Here is a 16,774-nt window from a genome sequence, read left to right on the forward strand (position 1 = left end):
GAATTTAAAGGAAAGAAGTATCCTGCCAAAGAGGCTGGTTGTTTATGTAGAATGAGCTCTCTCATGTAGTAGCCAAAATGTAAGGAGTGCAACAGCAACAGAGAGCATGTTATTGCCCTTCTAGCACTAACTACTAATGGATTGGGATTTAGTAGTTTCAAGGTAAATTTCTATTCACATAGAAGCCAGGGAATGGAATTTATATGAGCAAATAAATGGAAACAAAAATCAAACCTGAGCATACAGATTTGCTTGCTTTTCTGCCATATTTGAATTTCATGTACATGTTTGGTGGCTGATGATCACTTGGATAGAGACAAATTTGTTTTATTTCTTTCCCTGCAGCTTGTTCACTAAAATTCTGTTTTTACTGTAGGAGCCAGCATTGTGCTGCATTCTGACAACAGCACAGAAAAAAAGTACCACATCAGACACATACCAGCTGTCCCTTACAGTCCCTGTTCCCCTGCATCAAAACCTGGCACTTACCCTTTTTTCTTGGGAGATAATTGTAATGTAAAGCCTCTGCTCAATCCAGCAGAATGCGATTGTAAGATTTGTAACATTTCAGTCATTGCTAGTATGATCATTAAGTTCCGTAACCTTTTGCAAACTTTGTAACTTTAGTTATTGGTAGCATAGCCTTTTAAGCTTTGTTACTCTTGCAAGCTTTGTAACCTTTTCAGTTACCACTTGTACAAACCTCCAAGCTTTGCAATACCCCATCACGCAATCAGAGACAGTGTGAACAAGGGAGTGTGTGCGGGAGATAAGGGAGTGTGAGTGTATGTGGGATTGGGCAGAGAGGAACTGCAAGGAGACTAGAGCCCGGAGACAGGAGACAGTAATGTAATCTGCCCTGAGAAGGCAATCATGGGGTGCTGTAAAGAAAAGAAGAACCTGGTATGTGTGAAAGGAACGAGGCCTGGGAATGCTTCTTGGTGACGGATACAGAAGGGAAACTCAGTGCACGTGACAGGAGCCGCCCAGTTCCAGCACAAGGAAGAAGGCATACACACAAGCCCCTTGTTTCTTGACCTGCTCGCCGGCCCAGATCTGTGACCTCAGGTGGACACACCGGATCTACTATGCTTCAGCTTCTCGGCTTCCTCTGCTGTCTCCGGTAACTCTCCCGCTGTGTGAGTGTGTGGGTGCATGAGGGTATGAATGTGTGCATGCATGAATAAGCCCCATCCCTTTTCTGTTTGATTCAATAGCGGCATTTAATAAAAACAATATAAGTGTAACCCTGGGTTAGTTTCTAGGGAAACTGAGGTAACAATAATGTATTTTCAGCAAGACAGTATATTCCAGCTTGATCATATATGTTTAAACTACACACATGGTAAATACAATGGCCAGATCCACCTCTGCATGTAACTCCACTGATTTCCTGGTAGGGTATAGCACTTATCTCCTGTAGGCTTCCTCTACATAATTGAAAAATCCCAGTAAGGTGTCTAACACCTTGGTTCATGCCCACAATGCCCAGAAGCTGTATCATCCTACAAATCTACATGACTGCCTTACACTAAAATCAGGCATGTGTTTGCAAATCCGATGGGCACACACCCTGCAAATGTTAGTGCTATGTCTAAATTCTAGAGTGCCTACTTTTAGGCACGCAAGTCCATAATTAGGCATCTGAATAAGAGACCTAAAATTCAGCCGTGCTGATTACCCACAGCATTGGAAGTTGCAGGTGCTCAGCACCTCTGTCAATAAGGCCATTCATCTGAGTGCCTAGTTATGCATTGAGCTGTACAACTCTAGGCAACAAAGTTTGAAAAGTCTGCCCTTTGTCTTTAAAGCTGACAAATCACCTTTGGAATTTAAACAAATAGATTTTTAAAACAGTGAGTTTTTTGGTTTAAAAATGGAGTTGAAGTGCCTGCACCTTCGCTTTCTTGCCAGCTGCTTTCAGGAAGTGGTTAGGTTATATTCTATAATAGATGTGCGGGGATTTATGTACAGAAATACCATTAGCAATAAAGTGTGCCTGCATGGCTTTCACATTGACCTGAAAGACCTAACTGCTCATTCAGCATTAGAAAGCTATTCAGGCCCAGACTTAAATAGGTTAAGGATCAAAAGAAGAGGAGATGTGCGTCAGTGTGTGGGCTGTGAATGCAACAAGGTTATTAAATGGACACTGGTAGCAGAAGACAAAGTTAGCAATTATCTTTGAGCCATGAGGCCTTTTCCAGGAACAATCTGCACAGAGTAAAAGCTGTTACACTTAAAAGCAGCAGATAGAGCTAAACTTCTGTTCCATGGTTGTCTGCATTTGCTGCAAGATGACTTATCCCCTTCCTTTAGAGCTGGCAACTAAACGATGAGAGAGCGTCCCCCTGTTTTCACAACTACACACACATTGGTCAATTCTATTTAGTAGTGTTTCTTGTTATTTTAAAGCTAACAATATTCATGTAAGGTGTCAGTCTGTCAGATCTGGAGAATGTTTTCCGCACACCAAACTGCAGCAGCATGGACTGTGACAGTGTAAGGTTTCATGCATATCCTTCATGCTATGCTTCAATCCTGACCTGAAAAGACAACCAGCTGAGAGACAGTAGTTTACGCTCTATGCCCTATTCAGTACTTAGTCTCAGTAGAGAGGCTATTCAACAATGGTTCCATTTAGGGCCAATAGTAACATGAATACTTGTTCACTAAGAACTGGACTGAGACCACACATTTCTTTCATATAGGCCAACAGAAATACATGGCAGATGACTGCTGTTTTCAGAAACTACTGACCATTGGGTTTCAAATACTTGCTCTAGAAATGAAAGTATCTGTAAGCTGTAACCAGTCTCCTGTCCTTTGCTTAGCTGGTGATATAAGCTCACCACATTTTCATATTGCACACAGCTTGTTTACACATAGCTACTGAATCTGCACTTGTGGATGGTAAGAACACCTTAGGTATAAAAATAGTTGTGTTATGAAACACCAGTACATGTGCTGTTGCAAAGAAAATGGTTGTTCTGAAAAAGCATTGTAAGTCAAGCCCATATTTAGCTGAAAGCTGAGCCAAGGAAATGGTTTTCAGATCCAGTTCTCACTTAAATTTAGGGTCAAAGCTGAATCAGGGCTCGGGTTTAGGCTTACATTTCATAGAACCCAACTTTTGTGAGACATGTCATGAGATTTGAGATGAAAAGAGTAGATAAATATTATCAGTCTGCAAGCAGCTGACCTTGAAAGATTTGTTTTAAATTGTAGGAAATACTTGAACAGTTGTTCTCAAAATTGCCACCATCTTGGGCTGCAATCCCATACAAGTAGATGTTCCTCTGAGACTTGGCCTGCACCCAAACCAGTACCTGAAAATAGATCCTTTTTAGTCTGTGATCAAATCCAGAAACAAAGCAATATAGGAGAAGGTGCAGATCCTGGGAGTTGAATGCAAACCCCTACTAAATACAAAGAGGTTTCACAGATATTAAAGTTAGATGATTTAGTCTTCTCTGTTTCCTACATAACACAGACCATAAAATTTCTGCATCTAGACCAACAAATTGTGGTTAAACCAGAGCACCTCAGTTTTAGATTTTATGTTCCAGTTTTGCCCCATCACTACAGTTAATACAAGTAGAATTAGAATTTTTCTACAGAAGATTGAAATGAAACTAGATATAGTATCACCTCAGTGTTTTGAACTGAAGAAACAAAACTTTACTGCTGGGCCTTGAAACACCATTTCATAGAGTGATGGCACCAACAAAGTTAGCTTAGAGACATGCAGTACCTGTAATCAGCTGAGTCACGGAAGTACAAGATATTGTTCATTATGGAAAATAGAGTGCATCTGGGCTCCACGGTGTGTGCCTTTCTGTACAGGTAAGCCGTGTGCAGGAAACTTGACCCCAGGGCAGTGGAATGCAGAAAGGTAAACCAAATACTACCTAATCACTGACTGGGGCACTGCTTGATGGTTGTGAGAGGATTGTTTTCACCATTTGGGCTATTAAGCCAGCAATATCCACCTACACTGGCGTCCTAATAGTGGAGACTGGCATGGTGATAAGCATTGCCTGAAGCAAGAGTAATCCAACAGGCTATAATAATGCCTATGCACCATTTAGAGTACTTTTGTGTGTGGGTGGGAGGTGTTACAATTATGCTAAGTAGACAACACATTGATTGCCGTGCCAAATTTCCCAAGTGTGAACAAGGCCATAGATATTTAATACAGGCTTTTTCTGACAAACCATACAAAAGAGCAAACTACTCAATCTTTGTACTAATAAATACAGCTTGAGGTATATAATTAGCAATCTAGAGAAGATGATTGCAAGTGAACTGCCATGAAAAGTTACATTGCTACTATGAATAATGCTGTCATTTTTATTATTTTCATAATACGTGACATTTGTTCATGAAGGTATTTTTGAAAGGGAAGTGCTTTTTATGATAATTATATACATATTTCAATCTGGGAAGTTAGTAAACTCCTTTAGATACTGTACAATATGTGCCAGACCTTCAAAGATGAGCACAATCATTTGTGTATGCAAAATACTGCAGTTGTGTGCAATTTTTTTCACATGTACATAACACCAGTGGCTATGTGCATATGCAAAGATATTATTTATGTGCACAGACTAGGCACATGCAGTTGTGCACATGCAAATATATACATACATCTTTAGAAAAAGTACTCTTCTATATACAGAGGAATTGCTTTACTCATTACTGAAATGAAATCACCTCTGAAATGAAATGCCACAGAAGTTTGTTCTCTGTGAGGATCATGTGGCTGGGCTTTTGGGCCCTGAGGAGCCCAGGTGATACATATCTGTGTGTCTTTGAAGATCATCTGGGCTAAGCCCCAATGTTTGAATGGTTAATCCCTCCCATTAGCAAGGGAGAGGAGCTATACAAGATATACCTGAAAATGGAAGCTCAGCCCAACCTGCAAAACTATCCAGTTTGAATATCTCCAACCATCTGAAGAAGACAGAACTAAATTGGTGGTTGCTCCAGCATAAGTGAGCATGACTTAGAATCATAGAATATCAGGATTGGAAGGGACCTCAGGAGGTCATCTAGTCCAACCCCCTGCTCAAAGCAGGACCAATCCCCAACTAAATCAACCCAGCCAGGGCTTTGTCAAGCCTGACCTTAAAAACTTCTAAGGAAGGAGATTCCACCACCTCCCTAGGTAACGAATTCCAGTGTTTCACCACCCTCCTAGTGAAAAGGTTTTTCCTAATATCTAACCTAAACCTCCCCCACTGCAACTTGAGACCGTTACTCCTTGTTCTGTCATCAGCTACCACTGAGAACAGCCTAGATCCATCCTCTTTGGAACCCCCTTTCAGGTAGTTGAAAGCAGCTATCAAATTCCCCCTCATTCTTCTCTTCCGCAGACTAAACAATCCCAGTTCCCTCAGCCTCTCCTCATAATTCATGTGTTCCAGTCCCCTAATCATTTTTGTTGCCCTCTGCTGGATTCTTTCCAATTTTTCCACATCCTTCTTGTAGTGTGGGGCCCAAAACTGGACACAGTACTCCAGATGAAGCCTCACCAATATCGAATAAAGGGGAATGATCACGTCCCTCGATCTGCTGGCAATGCCCCTACATATACATCCCAAAATGCCATTGGCCGTCTTGGCAACAAGGGGACACTGTTGACTCATATCCAGCTTCTCTTCCACTGTAACCCCTAGGTCCTTTTCTGCAGAACTGCTGCTGAGCCATTCGGTCCCTGGTCTGTAGCGGTGCATGGGATTCTTCTGTCCAAAGTGCAGGACTCTGCATTTGTCCTTGTTGAACCTCATCAGATTTCTTTTGGCCCAATCCTCCAATTTGTCTAGGTCCCTCTGTATCCTACCCCTACCCTCCAGCGTATCTACCTCTCCTCCCAGTTTAGTGTCATCTGCAAACTTGCTGAGGGTGCAAACCACACCATCCTCCAGATCATTTATGAAGATATTGAGCAAAACCGGCCTGAGGACCGACCCTTAGGGCACTCCACTTGATACCAGCTGCCAACTAGACATGGAGCCATTGATCACTACCCATTGAGCCCGACAATCTAGCCAACTTTCTATCCACCTTATAGTCCATTCATCCAGCCCATACTTCTTTAACTTGCTGGCAAGAATACTGTGGGAGACCATGTCAAAAGCTTTACAAAAGTCAAGGAACAACACGTCCACCGCTTTCCCCTCATCCACAGAGCCAGTTGTCTCGTCATAGAAGGCAATTAGATTAGTCAGGCATGACTTGCCCTTGGTGAATCCATGCTGACTGTTCCTGATCACTTTCTTCTCCTCTAAGTGCTTCAGAATTGATTCCTTGAGGACCTGCTCCATGATTTTTCCAGGGACTGAGGTGAGGCTGACTGGCCTGTAGTTCCCAGGATCCTACTTCTTCCCTTTTTTAAAGATGGGCACTACATTAGCCTTTTTCCAGTCGTCCGGGACCTCCCCCGATCACCATGAGTTTTCAAAGATAATGGCCAATGGCTCTGCAATCACATCTGCCAACTCCTTTAGCACTCTTGGATGCAGCACATCCAGCCCCATGGACTTGTGCTCGTCCAGCTTTTCTAAATAGTCCCAAACCACTTCTTTCTCCACAGAGGGCTGGTCACCTCCTCCCCATGCTGTGCTGCCCAGTGCAGTAGTCTGGGAGCTGACCTTGTTCATGAAGACAGAGGCAAAAAAAGCATTGAGTACATTAACTTTTTCCACATCCTCTGTCACTAGGTTGCCTCCCTCATTCAGTAAGGGGCCCACACTTTCCTTGACTTTCTTCTTGTTGCTAACATACCTGAAGAAACTCTTCTTGTTTCTCTTAACATCTCTTGCTAGCTGCAACTCCAGGTATGATTTGGTCTTCCTGATTGCACTCCTGCATGATCGAGCAATATTTTTATACTCTTCCCTGGTCATTTGTCCAATCTTCCACTTCTTGTAAGCTTCTTTTTTGCGTTTAAGATCAACAAGGATTTCACTGTTAAGCCAAGCTGGTCGCCTGCCATATTTACTATTCTTTCTACACATCGGGATGGCATTTGACATTTGTTATGTGCAGACAGAAGTCTCACATAGTAATATATCTTCTTGAGCCTAGATCCACAAAGGTACTTAGGCATTGCAATGCTGAGCATTGTGTTGCCTAACTCTAGATGCCTAGAAAATTACAGGCACAATATTGTGATCCACAAAGACTGCGTTAAGCACATAGGTTCCTTATGCAATGAATGAGGAGAGATAGGAACCTTAGAATGTGATCCACAAAGCCAGCACACTAGACAGGGAGCCATCTATAATGGTGACCAAAGAGGTGTGGTGCTAAGCCCCACCCTGAGGTGGGTGCCTATTTCTGCTTAGAGAGCCACAAACTCGGGGAAGATAGGCATTCATGCAGAGCTTAAAATATAGGAGGCGCTCCCTTAGATCCTTGAGCCTAGTGGTTAGGACACTCACCTGGGGTGTGAAGATCACTGATTCAAAGCCCCCCGACACCTGATGAGGAGAAGGGATTTGAACAGGAATCTGGCACCTCTCAGCTGAGTGCCTCAACCACTAGGCTAAAGGTTATAAAGGAGCACTTCCTCCCTTCCCCTCCCAACAGTAAGTCTGTGTGAACTCTCAGGAGGTGCCAAATCTGGTACGTTTCCTTAGAGGCTGCCTACCTTGTCAGGCCCCACATGTGACTTAGGCAGCTGAATGTCTAGCATCCCTAGTTTGTGAATGGCTCTGGAGCTTAGGTGGGAGATAGGCATCTGGATGTCTAACATGAGGCTGCAGTGTGCATGCTCAGAGGCAGAAACATAGAGGCAGAGGGAACTTTTACTGCAAAAACTTGGGTGCAGTGAGTTTAGGCACCTACAGCATTCAGCAGGAGTTTTTCGGGTTACAGTGGAGCCTAAAACTGGAACTTAGGCATCTCAGCCTGAGACTTAGGCCTGGTCTACACTGGGGAGAGGGGAGGCAAGCTAAGACAGTCTAAGTTACACAACAAAAATAGCATAGCTGAAATCTACGTACTTAGAGCTACTTACCACAGTGTCTTCACTCCAATAGGTCTATTGCTGATGCTCCCGCATTAACTCCACCTACGCTTCTAGCTCCGGTGGAGTGTCGGAGTCGACGGGAGAGCGCTCGGTGGTCTATTTATTGCGTCTTCCCTAGATGCGATAAATAGACCCCTGCTGGATCGATCGCTCTGGAGGTAAGTGTAGATATGCCCTTAGATACCCAAGTCTGGATTTAGGCACCAGAGGAGCTTTGTGGATCCCACCCTTGGTGCTTTCAAAGGACCAGTTTCACAAGGCTGAGTATAAGTATGCTCCAGATCAGCAGGGAGACACAGAAAAATATATCTCATAACTGGAAACTGTTTAAGAAGATTTTACTAGATGCCACAATTGAGAAAGAAGGCTGCACTGATTAAAAAACCAGTGTGGCTTAGAATGAAAACAGCAATAAAAAATAAAATATATAATAAACTGAAAAAAGGGGAAGTAGATACCCATGACTAAAAATTAGAAGCTAGAAATTGTAGAAAATTAATAAAGGAAACCAAAGGACACAAGGAGAAATCTATAGCCAGAAGAGTTAAAGACATTAGGAAGATGGTTTGTTTTGTTTTGTATTGTTTTTTTAAACTATATCGAGGAACAAAAGGAACCCCAAAAAAGGTATAGGTCCATTAATAGATGGAAATGGTAGAATTGTCAACAGAGAAGAAAAAGGGAAAAGTGTTTAATAAATATTTGCTATGTATATGGGGAAAAGCCAGATGATGCAGTCATATCCGATGATGATGAAATACTTTCCATTACAACAATAACTCAGGAGGATGCTAAGCAGCAGCTACTAAAATTAGTCATCTATACATTAGTAGATCTGGATGACTTTTATCTGAGTTTTAAAAGACCTGACTGAGGAACCCTCTGGACTTATTAATGTTGATTTTTTAAAATAAGTTTGGGAGCACTAGGGAGGTTCCGGAGGACTGGAAGAAAGCTAATGTTGTGCCAGTATTTAAAGAGGGTAAACGGGATGACCAGAGAAAGTATAGGCCTGCCAGCCTGACTTTAATCCTGGGAAAAATAATGAAACAGCTAATACGGGACTCTATTAGTAACGAATTAACAGAGGATAGAATAATTAAAATAACATGGGTTTATAGAAAATAGATACCATCAAACTAGGTTGATATCTTTTTTTTTTAATGAGATTACAAGTTTGGTTGATAAAAGTAATATTATTGATGTAATGTACTTAGACTTCTGTAAGGCATTTGACAATATTTTGATTAAGAAATTAGAATAATACAAAATCAACATTGCACATATAAAATGAATTACAATCTGAATAAGTTATAGGGCTCAAACTGTAATTGTAAATAGAGAATCATTACTGAGCGATGTGTTTCTAGTAAGATCCCACAGGGATTGATTCTTGGCCTATGTTTAGTGGGTTTTTTTATCAATGACCTGGAAGAAAACAAAATGATTACTCACAGAGTTTGCAGATGACCCAAAAATTGGGAGAATGCTAAATAATGAAGAGAGCAAGGCATTGATACTGAGCCATCTGGATTGTGTGGTAAGCTGGAAGCAAACAGACAATGTTCATTTCAGGTCATACATCTAGGAACAAAGAATATAGGCCATAATTACAGGATAAGGGATGCTATCCTAGGAAGCAATGACTCTGAAAAGGACTTAGGAGTCATGTGGCATAATCAGCTGAACACAGGCTCTGAGTATAATGCTGTGACCAAAGGGGCCAATGTGATCCTTGGATGCATAAACAGGGAATTGTCAAGTAGATGTAGAAAGATTATATTACCTCTGTATCTGGCACTGGTGTTACCTCAACTGGCATACTGTGTCCAGTTCCAGTGTCTACAATTCAAGAGGGATGTTTATATGTTGAAAAGGGTTCAGAGAAGAGCCACGAGAATGATTAAATGACTGGGAAACATTCCTCATAGTTGTAAACTGAATTGTGCTCTTGAGTCTATCAAAAAGAAGGTTATTAGGTGATTTGATCATAGTCTATATAAGTAACTACATAGGGAACAGAAATTGATAACATAAGGCTCTTCAATTTGTCAGACAAAGATATAACAAGATCCAATTGCTGGAAGTTGAAGCTAGGCACATTCATATTAGAAATTAGGTACAAATTATTAACAGTGTGGGTAATAGACCATTGGAACAATATATCAAACATCATGGTAGAATCTCCATCACTGGCAATTTTTAAATCAAGATTGGATGTTTGTCTAAAAGAGAGATGCTCTAGTTCAGAAATTAATTCAGGGAAGTCCTGTGTCTTGTGTTTAGCAAGATGATCACAGTCGTCCCTTCCAGTCTTAAAATCTATGGAGTTATGTAAACAGTTCGGGAAAAGAAATGAAAGCTGGCTTACCCTGCTGGAGCAAAGAATGAATTCTAGTCATGGTGATTATAATAGTTCAACTGAAAGCTGTCCAGGACACTGAGATTAAAACGCCTCTTTCTGCAGTGGGTTCCAAGGAGTCTTTTTAAGATTGGGAGTGGCCAGGACCTCAGGTTTATGTACAGATTTATTGTTGCTTTGTTTTAATTACAGTTTGTGTTTGAGCTTTTGTGCATTTCCCCCCTTTGATTCTGTGATTACGCATTACTAGGGGGAAAATGGAAAGGTTTTTAATAAAGACTTTTTTTCAAAAAGAAAGTTTTACAAAGGGTCACTTTGTTGTTTCACATCTTACTTCATACTTGTTTCTATGTTAATTAAAATAACAAAGTGTGAGTACCGTTCTGTGTGGCAGAGTAGATGTCAGTCATTATTAGTTTGTGGGCAGGTGTTAATTTTCTGTTAACAGAGGCTTGTGGTTAGAGCAAAGTACTTTGGTGGTGGTGATTTTAATCTTCCTTGTAAGCAAGAGGTGCTTGTTGCTGAGACCTTTGCTCACAAGCTTCACATAAGACAACTACTAATGGGTGATAATGAATATTCTCCCTCAGCTTAAGTGGCAGAACTGCTGCTTTGGGATCTACCAGGCCTCACTTTTGTGCCACTGACTCACTGTGTGCAAGGAAAGGTTCTGATCCTACACTTACTTCAGTTGAACTAGTCATGTGAGTGAAGGCTACTAGAAAGGGTCCAAACTGACCTGTGAATAAACAGTTTGCCCAACCAGGGGATTGGGGGCATTGTGGAAGTGACTTGCCACAATGGGAGGAAAACAAGGCTCAATGCCTTACAAGGGCTCCCCAACATGCCTCTGTGCTAGTCAATATTAGGGTGGGGGTAGGGGTCTAGGACCATGTCCCTGCCTTCGCCAGGTTCCTTTGGGGATGGTGTGCACCTCCCTCAGAGGTCCTAGCAGGGACTGCAATTCTGGCAGGCCCTCGTGCAGTATAAAAGAGGGGAAGGATTTTTGCACCCTACCCCACCCACATGTTTATCTGCACATGAGCCAGACATTCCCTGCCCTTTGGCTGTATTTACTTACCATAACGTTAATGTTACGAGATTGACACTGGTACAAATTCCACACTAAACTCTCAGTGCAGAGATAAAGAAAATCTTGCAAGCAAATAACATTAAACCATCAGATTTATCTCTGCCTCTGAGAAACTCCCATCTACTTTGCTAAGGTAACTTGAATTCTGCTTGGTACTATAACAGATCCATTAGATGACTTGCATTAGATGATTTGTAATTAAAAGCTTCCGTTTAAGTTTAAAAAGTCACTTTCATATTCAAGGGAGATGCACATCTGGGGCCTGAACCTGCTTCCAAATGGGGCGAAACTCCCATTGGTTTTAGCAGTATAGGATTGGGATATTGAAGACTAGTACTGTTCCCTTTCAATCAATGGCAGAACTATTAGAGACTTCAATTGGAGCAAGATCAGACGGTTAGAATTGTGAGGCAGGTGGGAATGTGTGTGTGAGTGTGTATCAAATGGGGGTGTGTGTGTATATCGAATGGTGCAATGGTTTTATATTCTGTTCAGGTTAGCTCTAAAAGTTTTGATGCATCTCTACACCAGTTCTGGACATTGTGGCTGTCAAATATGGGGCTGGAAACCTCACAAGATCTAATTTTTTTTTCTCATGAGGTCTTTGGTATTTGTAGCTTCTATTGAGATGAAAATATATCAAGTCTCTGGGGAGGTATTTTGATACTTCTGTTTCCAGCACCAGTCAGGAGCTGGAAGTACATAGAAATGTGGGAGAAGAAGGAGAAGGAGAAGATGTTGTTGTTGTTGTCGTCCTCAAGCCAGTCCTCCCATTCCTAATGTGGATCTTCAGCGTGAGTTGTGATGTGGCATGCTGGTTACACTATATGTTGAGGATAAAGTACACATCTCAACGTTCGTGCATTGAATCCAGGGCTTCAGCAAAGCCTATGCTGTTTGTACAGCATGCATTGAAAATTCTTGCTTAATGAAGTTTTTGCTTCCGTTGCTATGGTCCCCATCATCATAGTTAATTCATTGCCGGAAAAGAGAAAAGCAGAGAAATTAGAGGCCTGTTGTCATGGCGTAGGTAACACAAAGCTAATGAGAATATGAGACTGACACAAAGGAGGAACAAATATAAAGTTATCACTCTTGGTCTCAGGTTACTTAGTACTTCAGGAAAAACAAGAAAGTTCCTGAGAAAAGGGAAATAAAAGCAATATCCTAAATAATGTACTCTGATAAATGGTGGAAAAATGATGAACATTAACTTAACTCAATTATTTCTATAAACCCTGTGTTTAATAAGTATGTGGAAGTCAGTTTTAACTATTAGGTAACTTATAAGCAGCAATCAGTTATTTGCAACCATACTTTAGAAAGGCTTCGGTTCCTCTCTAGGATCTCAAGTTATGGATTACCAACAAGCCTTCCCCTGTTTAAGATGTTTTGGTTTTACACAAGGCTTTTCACACGCAGGGCCAGTGCAACCACTAGGCGAACTAGGCAGTCGCAAGTAACAGGGCAGGGGTGGCCCACAGGGGAGCCGCTCCCCGCCCCAGCTCACCTTTGCTCTGCCTCCTCCTCTGAGCACACCGCCCCGCTCTGCTTCTCTTCCTCCCAGGCTTGCGTGCCAAACAGCTGATTGGTGCCGCAAGCCTGGGAGGCGGGAGAAGCAGCAGCGTTGGCGGCGTGCTCGGGGAGGGGGCGGAGCAGAGGTGAGCTGGGGAGGGGAGTTGCCGCACGGCTCCCCAAGGGGAGAGGGGGTGGCGGGAAGCCTCGGGGGGTGGGGAGCTGCCATGGGGGGGCGCTTCAGGGCAGAGGGGCGTGGCGGGGAGCTGCTGCAGGGTGGGCGCCTCAGGGCGGAGAGTGGGTGCAAGGTGGCAGTTTTGCCTAGGGCGCAAAACTTCCTTTCACCGGCCCGGTTCACACGGGTAGCTTACAATGCACTCTAAAGCAGTAAGTTAACTATCTTAATAGGAAGGACACATATTAACAGGATCTTCTTATTGTTATTTATTTATTTATTGTATTACAGAAACCACAGCCAAGATTGGGGCTCCATTGTGCTGGGTGTTGTGCAAACACATAATGAGAGAGTCCCTCACAAAGAGTTTACAATCTAGAGACAAAGAGTGGGAAGAGAACCGGAGGCAGAGAGGTGAAGTAAATTATCCAAGGTCACACAGCAAGTCTGTGGGAGAACCAGGAATAGAAACCAGTTCTCCTGGCTCCCTGTTCAGTGCCCTGTCTACTACTTATGGTGAAAAGTGTTGCAGACAATACCAAAGAAACCCTACTCAAGAGAATCTTATTTGGTGACAGCTGTGCATTCCCATTGACTCTCTTCAGTGTACAGTTACGCTGTTATAGAAACTCTTTCCTCATATGCGTTTTTGGTGCTGGCCCTTTAAATATGACAGACATGCAACTGCCACCCAAAAATGGCCATTTAAGCAACGGGCAATTTGCTTCTTTTTCTGGCTGAAATAATCAATACATTTGGCTCAGCTGAATTTTAGTGAGTATTCTTCCTTATTTTTCGTGAGACAATCTCATTTCCACAGCTCATGCATTGGGCTTCAAGTGTTTAAAGTTCCTCTTCCCCTCAGAATTATGTGAGTTTACATGTCTGCACACAGAGGTGCTCAAACACTTTTTATAGTGGAGGTGCTGAGAGCCACTGAACCAAACTGTACACCCTGTATATAATGGAAATCTTTTCAAGCCAAGGGTTGCAGCAGCATCCCTAGCACCCGCAGTTCCAGCACCTATGCACATTAATATTCTATTGATAAAAGCTGTTGTATTCATTATTTTCTCTTTAGAAATGTATATTGATGGCCAATGCTTACAGCACCTGAGCACCTTGCATCAGGTATCCACAAGATTACACAACATGGCAGCTCCTAGACATTCTCAGTATATTATTTGCTGCTGCTGCTGCTTGTTGGAAATGTGATCCCAGCCATATAATGTTCGTGTCTTCAGTTATTATTTTGAGGTGCTACCAGAATTTTCCTGAGGAATGCAAGCCAGAGGGAAAAAATGGTGATTTTTAATAGTTAAATACCAGCAAAAGATTAACAGAATTTAATGGGATAGGGGAAAAAAGGCACTTCTGTAGCCTCAGGGTGTTTCCCCTGCCAAGTATCAAGGGCTTGCTACAAACAATGGAGGTGAGAGAGCTTCTCAAAGAAAAGGTTACAATAATCCTTTAATAATGGAACATGTTAAGCAACCTAAATACAGAGATTGCTTTCAGCTCCCCCTATTATAAATTAATAAGTAACTGCCTAGAAATGTTTCTTGCCTAGAAAAGTCTAGGGTGTCTTACCATATGGATAATGTATATATCATGGGAGTAAATTACTATGTAACAGCCTAAACTTCATGTTTTTACATGGATAAGGCTTTTGCAATCACACATGATAGCTGGAATTTAGTATTAATAGCTGCAGCTGTAAATCCACTGATGCAAAATTGTCAGCAAGCTGTTCAGTCAGCTCTATTGATAGGGATGTAAAAATAAACCGTTTACAGTTGTTATGTAGTGCAAGCTGTTTCAGGCTGGTAAAATGCTGAATTTGCTTTTTTTGAGATCCAGAATATACTGCAAGTCTTGGGAAATACTGACATTTAATGGATGGGTCTTTAATATTCGTATTACTGTCATGAAATATTTGATTACCGTCACTCAAGAAGCTGCATTTGATTCTCTCTTGCTTGCTGTTTGGCTTGCCATCAGTGAACTGCTATTTATATTTGAAAAATATTCCATTTGGTATGTCAGGTGGGATAATACATTTAGCAAGAGCCAAAGCCTATCACAGTGAGACTGTGTCCACACTGGGGGCAGAACCATGGTAACTGTAAATATGTTTGAAGACTGTTATTGCTAACAGCACCAATAAAGCTGTCCCAGAGTTTAAGTACTCAGTGTGGGCAGGGAATTTTATTTTTCCCCCTACAACTGTGTTAGCCAGCCTATGATATGGACTGCTATAACTCTCTACTAGGTGGGCTAGATTATGCCAATATAACTAGAGCTCGGTGAAATTTTTTGGACAAAACATTTTGCTGAAAAATGCAAATTTGGATACACTGAAACATTTATCTAATTAGCATCATTTTGGAGAATTGTTGTAGTTGAATCAAAGAATTTTTTGGGAAATGTCAAAACGAAATGTTTTGATATGTGCGACTAGAGTCACAAGGGGATTTATTCACTATTCACAAAATCAGAGGTCATGCCTCTCCACTCCTTATATCAAAAATCCCATTGGCTAGGGCACTTGTCTGGGATGTGGAAGACCCTGGTTAAAATCCCTACTCTGGAGTAGGCAGTTGACCTGGGTCTCTTCTCTGCCAGTGAACACCCTAACCACCAAGCTAGGAGGGGTGACAGTTGGGTTTTATTCCCTGCTCCAATGAATAATTGTACAAAGTGGAACAGCTTCTAAAGGAGGAGAGATTGAGGGAGAACCCCCCATCCCAGAATATTCTATAGTCTGCTATTAGGGAACTCACACTGGATGAGGAAGATCTAGGTTCAAATTACTGCTCCAAAGCAACGATTTGAACCTGGGTCTCCCACATCCTAGGTGGGTGCCCTGACAACCAAGCTATTGGGTATGGGGGTAGCAGCACAGTAATGGTTGGTTTGGAATCTGAACACTGGAAAATTGTGGTGATCAGTTAGATACGGAATAGATACTGCAAATCTCTTAATGACAAAAGGAAATGCCGAGGTTACAGGGAGAAAACTGGATGATTGAAGCATGCAGATTGATAGCTGGAGAGTGGCCATTGTGGCTGAGGAACTCCATATAATAGCCAGAAATAGTAATTTCTTTGTTCACCACAAGTTGCTGTTCACTTCAGTGCCTGGGAGTAGGAGAGAAATTAAGTATCATGAGAAAATAATGCCCTGGTACAATGAATCATTTAAGGTGATTGTAAAAGACCTCTTGGGCCAGGTTCATTCTTAGTGTAATTCCACTGAAGTCAGTGGAGATAAATCTGGGATCAATCTGGCATACTTTGCTTTCTAGATTGTTTTGGAACTATTTTTTACAAAGAGGTACATGTTATTCACATAGCATGTAATAAGTTTTAATCCATTTAATAGATGCTGCATGGATTTTGATGACTACAGGCTAATTATTTTATTGTGAGAGCTGGGCAAATACTGAGTATTCATTTGCATTTTTAAATGAATTCACTTTGGCCACGCTTACATCCATTTAGGGCTTGCTTTTCTGTGATTGTTCATGCATCCTATTTTAGGGTTTATGCTGCCATCCGACACCATAGTATCTGAGCACCTTCCATGTAA

General features: G+C 41.8%; 1 long non-coding RNA gene across 2 annotated transcripts in view; it reads left to right on the plus strand.

The window, feature by feature from the left end:
- Positions 1-506: 506 nt before the first annotated feature.
- Positions 507-16,774, plus strand: part of LOC141985968 (uncharacterized) — a 186,307-nt gene continuing 170,039 nt past the window's right edge. The window contains exons 1-3 of one of the 2 annotated variants that reach the window (XR_012639080.1): positions 507-1,123; positions 8,049-8,196; positions 13,475-13,524. This is a non-coding gene — a long non-coding RNA (uncharacterized LOC141985968). Of the gene's footprint in view, positions 1,124-8,048; positions 8,197-13,474; positions 13,525-16,774 lie in introns of those variants that run through there. The other variant, XR_012639079.1, reaches the window with a different exon arrangement.

The sequence above is a fragment of the Natator depressus genome, chromosome 4, assembly GCF_965152275.1.
Source record: "Natator depressus isolate rNatDep1 chromosome 4, rNatDep2.hap1, whole genome shotgun sequence".
NCBI classification, from domain to species: domain Eukaryota; kingdom Metazoa; phylum Chordata; order Testudines; family Cheloniidae; genus Natator; species Natator depressus.